At 46.4% G+C, this 15,234-nt stretch overlaps 1 protein-coding gene across 1 annotated transcript in view; it reads right to left on the bottom strand.

The window, feature by feature from the left end:
* The window catches only part of EXT1 (exostosin glycosyltransferase 1), a 265,219-nt gene that overhangs the window by 41,156 nt on the left and 208,829 nt on the right, over positions 1 to 15,234 (bottom strand). The gene's annotated exons all lie outside the window — the stretch shown is intronic.

Here is a 15,234-nt window from a genome sequence, read left to right as displayed (position 1 = left end):
AGTCACAACTAGACCTAATGGTCAGGGGTCCCTTTACCTTTACCTCAGGTTACATATGCTTCAGGTTACATACACTTCAGGTTACAGACTCCGCTAACCCAGAAATACTGCTTCAGCTTAAGAAATTTGCTTCAGGATGAGAACAGAAATTGTGCCCTGGCAGTGCGGCGGCAGCAGGAGGCCCCATTAGCTAAAGTGGTGCTTCAGGTTAAGAACAGTTTTAGGTTAAGAACGGACCTCCAGAATGAATTAAGTACTTAACCCGAGGTACCACTGTATCACCTTTTAAAACCAACTTTTTCTTGAACCTTCTCCCTTAGATTTACACAAAACAATTTGACAAACTATAGCTGCAATGATGCGCAGTTACGCTGATCCAATTCCAACCAGCCAACCAAATCCATATACAGTGTGCATGGAGAGAATTCTAGGAAGTCTACTATGAACAAGTGACAACTGACTCCCAAAATGCCCGTATCTTAGAATCACAGCATTGTAGAGTTGGAAGGGACCACAATGGTCATCCCCCCCCCCCGATATTTTTTTGCCCAAGGTGGGGCTCAAACATATGACCCTGAGATTAAATGTCTTATGCTCTGCTGACTGAGCTACCCCAGCTGCTGCATCTGTTCCTTTCAACAGCAGTGAAATTTGCAGAAACCAGCAGGCGAGGCTTTTCCAGATGTGGTGAGTATCATCACCATCTTCTCATGCCTGCACATCTGGCTGCACTTGGAAGCCCAGGAGCAAGGGCTAGTAAAAAAAGCTGGCAGTAAAACACTGGGAGGGGACAAACATTAGTGCCTGTGAGCTCTCGTTTGCAGGCACGACGCTATTCTGTGTCACCAGGCTTATAAAACAGGGCAGCACGTACTCTGCACTGGAATAAATTTAAATCTACCCACCTAGGCATTCCAAATTCAGCACAACGGTAAAGCCAGATCCCACAATCTGCACAGGTTATGCAAACTGGGAGAATGCCAAATTGGTTTTTATTTGCAAACACCCTGCAACCTTTATGCATTTTCAGCAATTGTTTGCTTAGTCATGGAATGAGCCACGAGAGACCCCCAGACCTCAGCCTCCAACCACTGGAGATCTTATTTAGCTAGGCAGCCACCCACCTGGTTTCTGAAGTTCCTCAAGCACATCTCCACATCCATAAGGACCAGAAACTTGCCATAAAAACGGAAAAGAGAAGAAAGAAAGCAGAGCTATTCAGGAAACTGGACCCAGATTTCGTACCACATTCTGCGTTCCTGAGGAATCACAGCATACATCCCACCCTGCTTATATCAGCAGGATAATTAACAACACCGATTTCTTTTTCTCCGCATGGACAGCAGATTGACCTTACAATTCAACAGCTTGCTTGGCACCATTCATGGGAGGAAAGCCACATTAAGAAGAGACAGTTAAAAAACCGAAGTTGCTATCTCCCCATTTCTAAGCACCAGCCTTTTTTCCCCCCTCAGTGTTTGTCGCACGATGGGAAAGTTTAACATATACTAGAATAGCTTCCCGCTTTAGGGCTAATATATGCCAGTCCTATATTTCCCATCATTAATGTGCTAAAAATGTGAAAATCCAGTTAATGTTCTGGATAGCTACAAGCTCTGCAAAATGTCAGTTTTAGAGACGACATAAGAAAGAAAGTAATTCAAACTCTTAAAAAATAAAAAGCAGGCTAAGAAATGTGAATGTGGCAAATTTTCTATGCTGGAACATCTTTCCTCCCCTATAAACTCGTCAGCTACTGAGATGCAGAACCTGAGGTTTTCAGTGCTGAGTCACGGAAAGTCTAACCACCTACCTCTACCCTTCAAACATGGATAGCCGTGTGAGATGATCAAAGAAGAGCATGATGGGAATATCTATACTTGCTATTGGTCCAAGCTGGGGAAGGCTTCAAAGCTCATTGGTAGAGCTTTCACCTTGCACGCAAAACATCCCAGGGTTCAGTCTGACTTGTAACCGGCTCCCACTTTCTATCGGGCATGCTGGAGAGATGGGAACACAATTTCCTCTCTTCCCGGGTCTCACTTCTCTTGTCCTATGTGACATGCTCTGGAGAAAAGGAGAAGTTGTGTTTCCCTTTCTCTGGCTGCGTTGGTGCAAACTGGGGTTCCAAAAATCAACCACAATGACCAGTGGGATGGTAAGGAAAGGTTGGTTGTCTCTCTTTGTAATGGGGCTTCCTGAAATAATAATAATAATAATAATAATAATAATAATAATAATAATTATACCCCGCCTATCTGGCTGGGTTTCCCCAGCTACTCTGGGCGGCTTCCAACAAAAGATTTAAAATACATTAAAACATCAGTTATTAAAAACTTCCCTAAACAGGGCTGCCTTCCGATGTCGTCTAAAAGTCTGGTAGTTGTTCTGGTGGGAGAGTGTTCCACAGAGCGCGTGCCACTACTGAGAAGGCCCTCTGCCTGGTTCTCTGTAACTTGGCTTCTCGCAGTGATGGAACTGCCAGAAGGCCCTCGGCGCTGGACCTCAGTGTCCGGGCAGAACGATTAAAACGATTGAACATTAAAACATCAGTTATTAAAAACTTCCCTAAACAGGACTGCCTTCAGATGTCTTCTAAATGTCAGATAGTTGTTTATTTTTTTGACATCTGATGGGTGGGCATTCCACAGGGTGGGCATCACTACCAAGAAGGCTCAACACATAGGGCTCCTTCCTCTTCTCTCAGGACTCTTAAGGGAAGCACAGTCTCTCTCCACACCACACCAGTGGAACGTGAGTGACACTATTGCTCCACTTCCTTCAGCACGGTCCATACCGGGATAGGGAACTGAGGGTCGCAGAAGGAGCTCCATACCTCTCTATCCAGCCCTCAAGACTCTACATAGGCCACACACTCTCCTGAGCCACTGCCCTCACTGCCTGTGATTTGCCCCCATGAACTGAGCAGTTTGGGCTGGGATATGTCACTGAATTCCAAAAATGCTTCTGAGTTGCCTGGATTGAGGATAGGGAGAGGTGTGTGGGTACGTAGAAACCAGTCTTCTGTGTCAAGGACTGGCTGGACAAGGAAGAGTGGAGGGCGCCGCTTGCCCAAGAGACCCCCAGGGATGACACCGAAGAAGAAGACTTAGATCATGGATCATGGGACACTGGGGAAGGGATGAGCTGGGAGGTGCTCGAAGCAGGAGGTTAGAGCAATCAAGGGGAGTCAGAAGAAGGATGCCCTTCCAGGACAGAGATGGAGGCTGAGAGTCTCAGTGTGAGCACAGACTCCAAGTCACAGGTTGCTCCTGGAACCCAGCAGCAGGACAGGCCCAGTCCTGCTGGGTCTCCTCCTCCCATGACACCCTGCCAGAGGAGAGTCCTGCTGAGCATCCGACCAGGCAGGCCCAGAGGGGGAGCCCACCCCCTCACCACAGTCTCCGTCTGCTTGGGAGGGATCCAGAGGTAGAGGCTGGAGGGGGAAAGCAGGGGTCAGTTTCGTCTCCAGCTAGATGAGAAGAGCCAGAGGAACTTAGTTGTGTCATTACTTTCTGTGAATAACAGCTAATCGCATTATGAGTCTCAAGTTATTTCCTGCCCTGTGGATGGCCTGTAAGCTTGCCCGACAGCTCCTTGACATCTACTGTACCAATGCAAAATTCACGTTTACAGTGGTACCTCGGGTTAAGAACTTAATTCGTTCTGGAGGTCCGTTCTTAACCTGAAACTGGTCTGAATCTGAGGTACCACTTTAGCTAATGGGGTCTCCTGCTGCCCCCGCGGTGTGATGTCTGTTCTCATCCTGAAGCAAAGTTCTTAACCTGAGGTACCATTTCTGGGTTAGCGGAGTCTGTAACCTGAAGTGTCTGTAACCTGAAGCGTCTGTAACCTGAGGTACCACTGTATAGGAATCGTCCCCTGTCCTAACTGGAGAAGTATGAGACTCAACCTGGGAACTTTTTGCACACCAAGCATGAGCTTCGCTACTGGGCTGCTGACCCTCCTCAAGAAAGCAGAAGAGCATAGCTAAAGGACGGGCAGTTGGCCACCTCTCCTTTACCTCCTTCAAGTGGAAAAACAGGCCTGGTTTGGTCCACCTGTATACCTATTGCCTCATCTCTATCTAGATCCGCTCGTGCTTGCAGACCTCACGCAGCATTTTGGCAGCGGTTTCTATAGGTTAATTATGAATTGTGAGAAATTTGGGAATTCCAAAAGAGGAAAAAAATAGAAAGAGTTGGCACCATGCGTGCGTTCACATCTTATTAAGAGCTGAATATCTTTAACAATATCCTACTTAGGAGCTGTCCCTGAAGGGACAGGAGATAGACAGTTGGTAACCTTTTAAGAGAAATGGATTAGTTCATTATATTAGACTTGGAAGGCGATCAAGGAAAATTTGAGGCCACTTTTGGAATACAATCACGATATGAAGGTAAAGCAGGGGCGGGGACTACCCAGAGACATTTTAATCAAATTATACAGCAATGGACTTAAGAAACTAATTGAGCAAGCCTTATGGCAAAATAAAATAAAACGGGGGGAATAAAAATCCGAGTCTGCTTTAATCAGGCAAATATCCAAGTGTTTTTTTGAACTTCTCGCCAGAAACATTAAAGAAGCACGCAGTGCAGGCCCTGCTGCGTTGACCCACTCAGTGAGACCCACTGAGCTCATTGAGGCGACTCCCTAGTGAGTTTGCTTTAGGATTGCAACGGGAGACAGCTTTAAAGTCTGGGAGTACAGGCTCAGCACAAAACAAAATCAGTTTGCAAGGTGTGTTTTCCACCAGAATAAATTCATTTTACATGGGGAGAAGGACTAGGGGTGGGTGGGTGTTTGTGTGCAGGGCCGGTTCATGGGAATGTTGAGGTTGGGACTCCAAGAAAGGCAAAGGGCCCGCTGAGCCCAAAGCCCAGGTAGATTAGAGGCAGCATGAGGGAACCAAAAACAACCATAGACACCTACCCTACCGAGTCATGCAAACCAACCCAATGGGTAACGCTTCTGCAGTCAAGCGCTGCCCCGTGTGGTGAACCACTGAACTGCAAGTAGCGGCTTGTCTCCGTCAGGAGTCATCTGGTGAACCAATCAAGTAAGAAGTATAAATGGGTCCCTTTCGCAGCACTGAGGCCTCCCTGAGGTTTTGTCGAGACATTGAGGAGGACCACGGGACAGAACACCTGTTCCTGCCAGGGAAAAAGGGGTGAGTAAAGATCTACATCAGGAACAAGGGAGGGGATAAAGATCTACATCGGGATCTGCTGATCCCTGGGGATTCTGTCGCCTCATGGGTGGGCCGGCCCTGGGGAAAGGAGGTAGCTCACTGGTAGGGCATCCGCTCTACTTGCAGAAGGTCCCAGATCCCTGATATCTCCAGGGAGGGTTGGGAGACACCCTGGAGAGCTACTGCCAATAGGTGTAGACAATACTGAACTAGATGGACCAGTGATGTGGGTCAGTAGAAGGCAACTCCATGTGTTCCCATGACTAGGCCCAAGCTTTGGCTTTTGTTCTACAGGTCTAGCTTTCCGATTCTGACTGCTCTTTGATTTTGACTTTACAGCTCCTGGTTCCTGGCTCCTAATTCAGCCCACCACACATAGTACAGCCCTGACAAGGTCATATGAGGAAGAAATAAATTGTAAAGGTGTCCACTCTGCCTTTTGACTTGTGCCCTTGAGCACCAGCTATCCACCCTCTGCCCCAACAGACCAGGGCAAAAGCACCCAAGAACACTTACTCCTAAACATGGGGACTTTACAGAGCAATGGAGAATAATAATAATAATAACAATAATAATAATAATAGTACTACGAGAGCAGAAATTTAATTTTAGGAGCTTGACGCAGCACGAAGGATGAGCTATCAGTCTGACACACATCCCCCCCCTTCCATCTGTGAAAAGCTTCTTGAATGTGTGAAGTGGTTATGCAAACGGCAACCTTTCACCAAGGTCCCTTTGTAGGAACCTGAATCACAGCCTCTTAACAGAGCAAAAATGCATCAACAGCCAGCCTGGTAGCAGATTGTGGGATAACAAGCATCTAAGAGGTTCCATTTGGACAGAGATGTTTTGTCTGTTGCATGAAAGATTCAAATGCTCCCACCCACCTCGGCTCTTATTACATCTAGCTGAAAATCTAAACACTGGCGTGCAATTTCTGAAATATCCCAATTACCAGTAATTTTTATGCTGAAAAAGTGCTCTCTCTTAGCTGGATCTAGGCAAAAGTGTGAAGTGTGAGAATCTCAGGTCCCCACGTCTTATGCAGTGGGGAATCAAGGGCAGAGTAGCATCTTGTATGCTGATTTAAGTCAGGGGTAACCTAACATGGTGTTCTCCCCAAACAGTTGGACTATAGGTCCCATCATCCTTGATCACTGGCAATGCTGTCTGGGGCTGATGGGAGTTGGAAGCAGTGTTAGAAATTAGCCAGGCGCCAGGTGCATTTTGCGACTGGTGCAGGCCCAATGATGACCATGTGGACATCTCTGGATGCGAAGTTGATGACTGACATCTCTACTCCCCCCCTCCCCAAATAAGCAGAAGAGCTTATTTATTGCATTTATATCCCACCTTTTTCTCCCGGGAGTCCATGGTTCACCCCCCTCCTCAGTTATTCCCTACAATGACCCGGTGAGGTAGGTTAAGAGGATGTGACTGACCCAAGGTCACCCACTGAACTTCCTGAGTGAGGATATGGACCCTGGCCTCCTAGGTCCTAGTCTGACACTCTAACCACTACACCACCCTGGCTTCCTAGAGTTCTTCCGCTATGGGGCAGGCCAATAAATTAAGTAGGTAAATAAATAAGGGGAATGCAAAATGTCACTGAGAGAAGGATCTGAAAGATGAGGGCAAGTGGCTCACCTGTTTGGTTGGCTTAAGATTATTTGGGTAGCTATGTTGTTGTTCCTAGTGGGTGAAGAGATCCATTTCGTGGAAAAAAGAGCCTTTTCGATCTAATTCTAAGGACATACATATGGCAGGCTATGGAAGCAGACCTTTGCTTCGTACATCCTTCCAGCTGTGTGGAAAGCTCTGTCTCACTGCTTGGGAACGAAGTGGTTCAGTTTAACAAAGTTCACCAAATTAATTCAAAAATCTCTGAACTACACCTGAAAGTAGTTCCCATACTTGCTGGGTGAAATGAACTTGACCTAAGTTAGTTTTGGGGTGGAAATCTGAATTATTTCTAGTTAATCTTTAAGTGTGTGTGTGTGTGTGTGTGTGTGTGTGTGTATTTATTCTTTAGACTCTTGGGGCTTTCAAGCTTAAAGATCATACCTGCAGGGGGAAATTAATTAACCGATTCACATTCCACTGTGTGTGTGCTTTGATGGGTTTTTAAAAGCCTTCTTAAGTATATTTTATCCTTCAGCACAGCCGCCTGCAACATTCTGAACGCTGAATTTTTGTGCGCGCGCCAAGGAACATTTGGGTGAACTCAAAGTGAACTGTGAACTGAACTCTTTCATTTCGTAAAGGGTCAAACACGAACTGGAATTAGTTCCTTTTCGGACACGCTGAACTTGAACTAGTTCCTTTCAGAAAGGGACTTCCTATGCTAAGCTCGTTCCCAAATGTGGGGCTGTAGATCGATGATTAAGCCATAAAACTGGGGAATAAGGTCTCGTTCTCCCTCAGGTCAAGCTGTAATGGCAGTCTTGGGTGGACATTATCCTGAAGAAGAAGAAGAGTTTGGATTTGATATCCCGCCTTTCACTCCCTTTAAGGAGTCTCAAAGCAGCTAACGTTCTCCTTTCCCTTCCTCCCTCACAACAAACACTCTGTGAGGTGAGTGGGGCTGAGAGACTTCAAAGAAGTGTGACTGGCCCAAGGTCACCCAGCAGCTGCATGTGGAGGAGCGGGGAAGCGAACCCGGTTCACCAGATTACAAGTCCACCGCTCTTAACCACTACACCACACTGGCTCTCCCTGCAGGAGCATATATCCCCAAGTGCTTCAAGTACTTTTGCTAGCCATTTTATTCTTGCTGTTGGGGTCTGAGCAAAGAGCCCTCCTTCCCCGCCCTGCCGTCATTCCACAAATATCCGTCACACATTTTATTAGCTTTCAGCCTGCTTTCCATAATGATTAAGTGGTGCATGCTTTCAGCTAATACCTTTTTAGGCAGTATAAACAAATGGCCCTATTTGTAATCAATTCTAATTTATTCACACTTTAATTGAAATATCCCTCCTTCCCACCACCCATAGCTGAGAAAACATACACGACCTCATCCATCACGCAGGTGTAAACACCAAAGTGCTGCGCTGGCAATTATCAGAATGCACAACATTCCTGTAATTTCAACTTCTCGATCTAACACGCTGCTTTGGGAGGGGGGCGGGGGAGAAAGTATCAGCCCTGTCAATCAATGCTTGGATTAGGCAGCGGCTCTGAATTCCCAAATAGTCATTATCCCAACCCGTAGAAGCAAACAGCAAGGATTCTGCATCAATTAATCAGCCATAACTTACATTCCTCCCCAGTGTTTAAGCCTTCTCCCTCGTCGCTACACTGAAGAGATTATAAACTACCCAGGGAACCATTTTAATTCATAATGGCCATGATTCCTCAGTCCCCTGCTAATTTTAGCCTTGATCCTGTCTAAAATCATGGAGTTTCACTCTAGATGGTGAACCCGTCTAGTTAGTTCTGCGACTGCCAGTATTAATGGTCTTGATATTTCAGGTTTTAGAAGACAAACCTGAGATCTCTACACCACAACTTGCCAGCTCGTCAAAAGATCCATGAATGACCTTGGGAACTAGAGGTCAGTAGAGTTCAAAATTTGCAGATCTGGGGGTCTTTACTTTTAAGCCTCAGTCTGAAAGAGAGAATCATGTGCAAAAGGTGGGATATAAATGCAATAAATAACATTTATTATTATTATTCTTTATTAGATTGATACTTCATGTTCTCTTCCAAAGGAGTCCAGGGCAACGTACATATCACTAGCAATACAATCAGAAGCTGTAAGAAACAACCTTCTCAAACAGTTTAGAACAACCTTCTGTAAAAGTTTGTAACTCCCGAATACAACTACATACTCTCAACTAATAATTTCAAGGTTGCCAGGGACAGAACTTTCAGCCATCAAATGCCTAGGTAAAATGGGATGTTTAAAATTTCCCCCTAAAAGTTAATAGTGGGGGAGACTATAAATAAAAAGCATGGGACCCTCTTGAAAAATGGTATCCACCTGCCTCTTTCTTTTAGAAGCACGCTCAACTTATACAGGAAATAGATAGTTATGGCAATGGCTTCAGCCGCACATCACAACAGGCCCCTGTTAAATAGCTTGCTGTGAATGATCAGATGGTACCCACCTTATTCATCCCATTGGATTAAAATTATGTCTGGCAATTTGCAGTCAAGGTTTTTCCTGTGCCTCCCAAGGATTTAGTGTGGCTTGTTGCTTCCCCATTTGTGCTAGGGGAAGAGCAAAACGGGAAGACCTGCTTGCTCACAGTAAGCAAATAACCATGGTTTACTGTGACATGTGGACCAACCTAATGTCACATAGGTTAGGTTAAGACTCAGATCATGATTTACCACAAACTGAAGACCAGTTTGGTGGTTACCTTCAGCAAACCTCTTCCTCGCCAAACTGGGTGCCCAAGAACATTGCAGAGATTTTCTGGTCAAAATGTGAACATTCAGTTCACATGGATTGCTGACTATTGTGTTTGGACGGGGGTCCAGAACACACCTCACAATCTCCTGGGGCTGCAAGCTGCAGAACAATCAGAAAGTTTGAGGTCTTGTAGGTTGTCTAGGCCAACTTATTTCCTGCTCAGTGGAAGGAAACCAAAGTTAGAGCATTCCCAACAAATGGCTGCCCAGTCTCTGGTTGATATCTCCACTGATGACGAGCCCACCATGTCTCTAGGTAAGTGGTTCTACTCCTGAACTGCTCTTACCACCAAGAGATTTCTGGCCAACCCAAATCTACACTCCTGTAGCTTAATCCCATTTGATCTAGACCTCTCCTCTTGCGCATCAGAGGACCAGAATTTGCTGTCTTCTATGCAACAGACTTTTGGACATCATAAGATTTGTAGTTCATTGTAGATCAAGATTTCACTGTCCACAATTGCTGCTCTTGTAGCTCTAGGCTTTAGTGTGAAAGCCACCAAGTTAGAGCAGGCCCTCGGACGTTATCTTGGAAATTCTAACAGCACCCCTTAATTTTCCTCCAAGATATATCTCAAAAGAGAAGCCAAGGCCAGCAAGGAGCCCAAGTCCGACAAAATGCATTTCACAAGCACCATACTTATTTGGCTGTCGGGTGCAGTGAAGCAGGTTAACATTGCCAGCCGGCTGCTTGCTGTGGCAGTAGGAAACATCCTACTAAAGGTTTTACCTCCCCTCCCCACTGTTTTCTGAGCCAAAAACGAAAAACGGCGGGGGGGGGGGAGGGAGCTACTGTGGCAAGCACCCAAATCTTTCCAGTTCTCCTTTCCTAAATCTGCACACTCCGTAGGGGGAAAAAAGCATATACTATCATCCCAAACGCAGCATCTGGATCAGTTAAAGTGTCGCAACAGCTAAAGTAATTAAATACACATGATACTTCAGGGCAAAACGGCAAGAGTTCTTCCTTATTTTTTCCAGCGTATTAAGTTTCAGCTATTAACCAACCGGGAAGTTTGCAGCACATGAATTCTTAATGCAGATAGTTCAGAACTACCGAAGAGAGAAAGAGCGAGGCGGGGAGACAAAGGGAGAGCGCCCAAAGAGAATCCCCGGTTCTGTTCCACCGAACGCCTTGCTGGCTGCTTTCCATTAAGGTATCTTGGCTTTTAAATAAGCTGTCAAGTAAGACTTGGCACCCGAAACAGAAAAGTGAGTAACTGCTTTTGCAGGAAACCCAACAGCTCAACTGCGTGTCAAGAGAGACGGTCGTCTAGGACTGAGCTCTAATGCAGCGCACTTGGACAGGCGCCACTGCCATTAAATTGGCCGCGTCTGGATTGAGGATCAGTGCCATTTAGGGAGAGCCTTTCACAAAAACACCCACACACCCACACCCTATACAATTGGTAGGGATTTCAAACTTCTTTCCACTCAAGCACCGGTTTTCCGAATTCAGGGCAGGGGAAGTTTGGAAGGTGCAAAAACATAATTGGGAAACTCTCTCCCCCCCCCTTCCTGCTTAAAGGGCTAATTGATTTCGCAGGTGTTTAATTATCATTTGCTGTGAGATAATACCTTGTAGTGCCATAAAAAATGGATTTAATTTTCGAGTGCTTGCAGAACCATTGCCAAAGCCAAGTTAGAGCTAAAGCAAGATAATTATTCTATAAATCAAACACACTGCCTCCTTTCTTTGAAATTTTTAATACTTGGCTATAATGATATCTGACGACCTTGAAACCAACATAAAAAGGAGTTTTGTGCCAAGCGCCAAGAGGCAGCCATCAAGAGTATTTCATTCAGTCTGGTTCATTAACATTGGCTCAGCCAGACATTGCACCCTTGATGCAGCCAAGCAAAATAGGCTGAGGTGTTAGCAAAGTGGCAGAAATTATGGAAACGCTGGTCGCCGTGGCCCTTTTGGAACACAGGAAAGCCAACGAACGTGACACAGCCAAGCTGGATTCGCCAAAGGAGCTCTGCAAAATAACTTTCAACAACAGATTTTGAAAGTGCAGAGGGGGAAAAGACCAATCCCTGCCCATGATGGAGAACCAGGCTCCTAGAACATGTCTTAGAATCTAGTGCACCAGAATACAAAGAAGCCAGATTATGATACAGCTGAAGGTTTAGCCATGCCTTGTTGCCCAGAAAAGAAATGCAGGCAGAACGGGCATGTGATTCTGGATGTATTCTGCAATTGTTGCATCACTTTCATCGTGAACTAGTTGTGATTTTTCAGGAGGTGATCATGATAGAAGCCTGATATTATAGGGGAAAGTGCAGGGGGTCATGCTAACATGGATGGAACACGGGAAGTTACATTATACAGAGTCAGACCCATTGGTCCAGTTAGTTCAGCGTAACCTGCACTGACGGAGAGCAGCAGTCCGGGCTTTCAGACTGGAGCATCTCCGAACCCAACCTGGCGATGGCTGGGATCAGAGCCGTCTTTTCCATTGGGTTTACTGGCGTGTTGCGCCAGGGCGCCGGCGCCTCAGAAAGTAGTGGAGCTGCGTGGCTTTGCCAGCGGCCTCCCCTTTCCCTCCTGCATGCCCGTCAGCTGCGCCCCGTCCACCATATGGCTGGCGGGCATGCAGCTACCTTCCCAAGCTCCTGTGGGAGGAGAGCGAACTCCACAGAGGCTTGGGAAAAGGTCAACAACTCTGGGAAACGGGGGGTGGGGCGCCGGAGGGATCTTTGCACCACGGCGCCGGATATGCTTAAGACAGCCCTGGCTGGGATTGAATCTGAAAACTTCTGGATGCATAGCAGGTGCTTAGCCACTGATCTATGGACCTTCCCAATGCCGTTCCATACGGCCCAAGGTTTCTCTGTTGGCTTAATCAACACATACGGAGGCATCGGAAGAAGACACCCTGGGGAAATAGGTCATAGTTGTGATTAAGGTCCATTCTGCAACTTATGGATGGCTTTTAAGTCACCCTAAGGGACATGGGAGGGACGCAGGTGGCGCTGTGGGTTAAACCACGGAGTCTAGGACTTGCCGATCAGAAGGTCGGCGGTTCAAATCCCTGCGACGGGGTGAGCTCCCGTTGCTCGGTCCCTGCTCCTGCCAACCTAGCAGTTCGAAAGCACGTCAAAGTGCAAGTAGATAAATAGGTACCACTCTGGTGGGAAGGTAAACGGCATTTCCGTGTGCTGCTCTGGTTCACCAGAAGTGACGTAGTCATGCTGGCCACATGACCAGGAAGCTGTACGCCAGCTCCCTTGGCCAATAAAGCGAGATGAGCGCCGCAACCCCAGAGTCGGCCACGACTGGACCTAATGGTTAGGGGTCCCTTTACCTTTAAGGTACATGGGTGTCATTTTGGTGTGGCTCCTCCACTAAACATTGGAAATCATTCATGGGAGGAGAAGCCTATGGCATTATGAGTCCACCCTTTGTCAACACTATCAAGTTCCCACAACTCTGGCATGTGGAAGTCACTTTTAAAAACAAACATGGATGCAAATCTGTAGGTTGGACAACCTGTGCACACAGTGATATCTGATGTGCATTGTGAGAGTTTCTTCCAGTTCTGAGACCACTGATGGGGTAAGTACTGGATCTTTCCATCCCGTGACAGCCTAGTTGAAAGGGACAAGGGGAGAAGATGGCCCAGCTCCTACTACACCAGGGCTATAATGTCATTGTGCAGATGGGCACTAAGGTATTTTAAATCACATTTACAGCCTCTAATGGCTGTTCAGCTGCTCGCCGTGCAGTGCTATGCTATACATAAAAATACTCCGATATAGAAGCCATTAAAGTCAAACTCGGCTCTACTTCGTGAAATATGCTTTAATGATTTCATTGGACAGGAGCATCTTCAGTGAATAGACAAGCCCTATTTCGGATAAATCTATGTTGCATGTCTTTGGGCAGACACATCACGGACCTGACAAATGCATCAAGTTTTATTTCCCACAGTAGGGGTCACGGGATCTAAAACTCATTACTCTTCGACTAATATTAAAAGGAGAGATTTCTCACTTGCTAATACTTTGCTTCACTTTTGGAGATGTTGATGGGTTTTAGAGCAGGACTTTCATATAACTACGCACATCCGAAAGAACAATATTGCATGCTTGATGTAACTATCCATGAGATTCAAGATACTTACTACCATCTTCCCGTCTGGCTCAAAGAAGCCCAACTCAGAAGCATGGCTAGCCTGAGCTGTTAGGAGCTCAGAATTAAGTTGGGACATGGAAGATGTCATTGTTAGATGGAATCATATTCCATTTTGCCAGTTTCTGCTGTCAACCGAAATGAAGAACGAAATAAAAAAGAGCCTCAGAAATGTCTGGAAGCGGCTGATCAGCTTCATTCCTTCCTCAGCAGAGGTCAGCCTTCCAGATGTTTCTGGTCTCCCATTTTCCATCAGTGCTGGAATGATCAATGGTTCACGGTAGCCCAACAACCTCTGCAGGGTACCAGAAGGCTACTGTAGATGATACAGTGGTGCCCCGCAAGACGAATGCCTCGCAAGACGGAAAACCCGCTAGACGAAAGGGTTTTCCGTTTTGGAGGTGCTTCGCAGGACGAATTTGCTATGGGCTTGCTTCGCAAGACGAAAATGTCTTGCGATTCCTGGGGGGGGGGGGTTTCGCTCCCCACCCCCTTTTTCTAAGGCACTAAGATGCTAATAGCCTTTTAGCAGCTAATCCGCTAATCCCTTAAGCCTTTAATAGCCGCTAATGGCCGTTAAACTGCTAATAGCGCTAATCCGCTAATGGGCTTGCTTCGCAAGACGAAAAAACCGCTAGACGAAGAGACTCACGGAACGGATTCTTTTCGTCTTGCGAGGCACCACTGTACTACACTTCTTTTAAAACCAGATGTCCAAATGCAACACAGTCTCTAGGCTTGGCAACACCAGTGCAGAGTTATTCTTGGGATCACAGGAAGGGTTAAGGACCATAGCAGTTCAACCCCCTGCTGGGGCAGGCCACCCACACACCCAGCCACCCATGTGATCCATATGTGATATTTGTGTCACAAGCAGAGAGGAGGCGCACACACAGAGGTGCTTCCACGTAGCAAACAACTCAAAGCCACATGCAATGGGAAAAGGCAGAAGAGGACACTTCCTCCAAAAATCATCAGCCAACAAAAAAACATCCCACCCATCCTCAAACACAAATGCAGAAAATGAGATGGATCCTGAGTCTTGGGTTCATGCCATACCACAAAAAAAAATCTGGTCTGTGGTAAAGGCAAGTTTTCTCAGATGTCTTGGTACATGTGGGAAAGGAAAACCAAGTTCATATGAGGTGGCATGGTGGGACTTTTCCCAACCATCAGAGGTCCTTTGTTCGTGCTAATTATACTACAAAACAAATTTTTTTTTTGAGGGGTGGTGAGTTGGGAAAACAATTCCACAGATCTTGGAGGGGAAGCTGTGGGCCACTGAACAAGCTTTTTTTTTGCTCGTACACAAAATATCTGCATTAATTGATGCTTGACCACATCTGCATCCAGAATATTTGGTTTGCTCCGGTGCATCAGGCTGCGAGGTGCTGAAACGCAGCCCCAGTCTTCCCGCCCGCCGGCTTCCTCCAGCAGCGAAGGAGCCAGGACCCCGCAGGATCAAACCACTTTCCTTTTAGCATTC

The sequence above is a fragment of the Podarcis tiliguerta genome (assembly GCF_965153285.1).
Source record: "Podarcis tiliguerta genome assembly, chromosome: 7".
In the NCBI taxonomy this organism is placed as follows: domain Eukaryota; kingdom Metazoa; phylum Chordata; class Lepidosauria; order Squamata; family Lacertidae; genus Podarcis; species Podarcis tiliguerta.
Note: the sequence above shows the minus strand (reverse complement) of the source record. Positions and strands in the feature narration are given on the sequence as shown.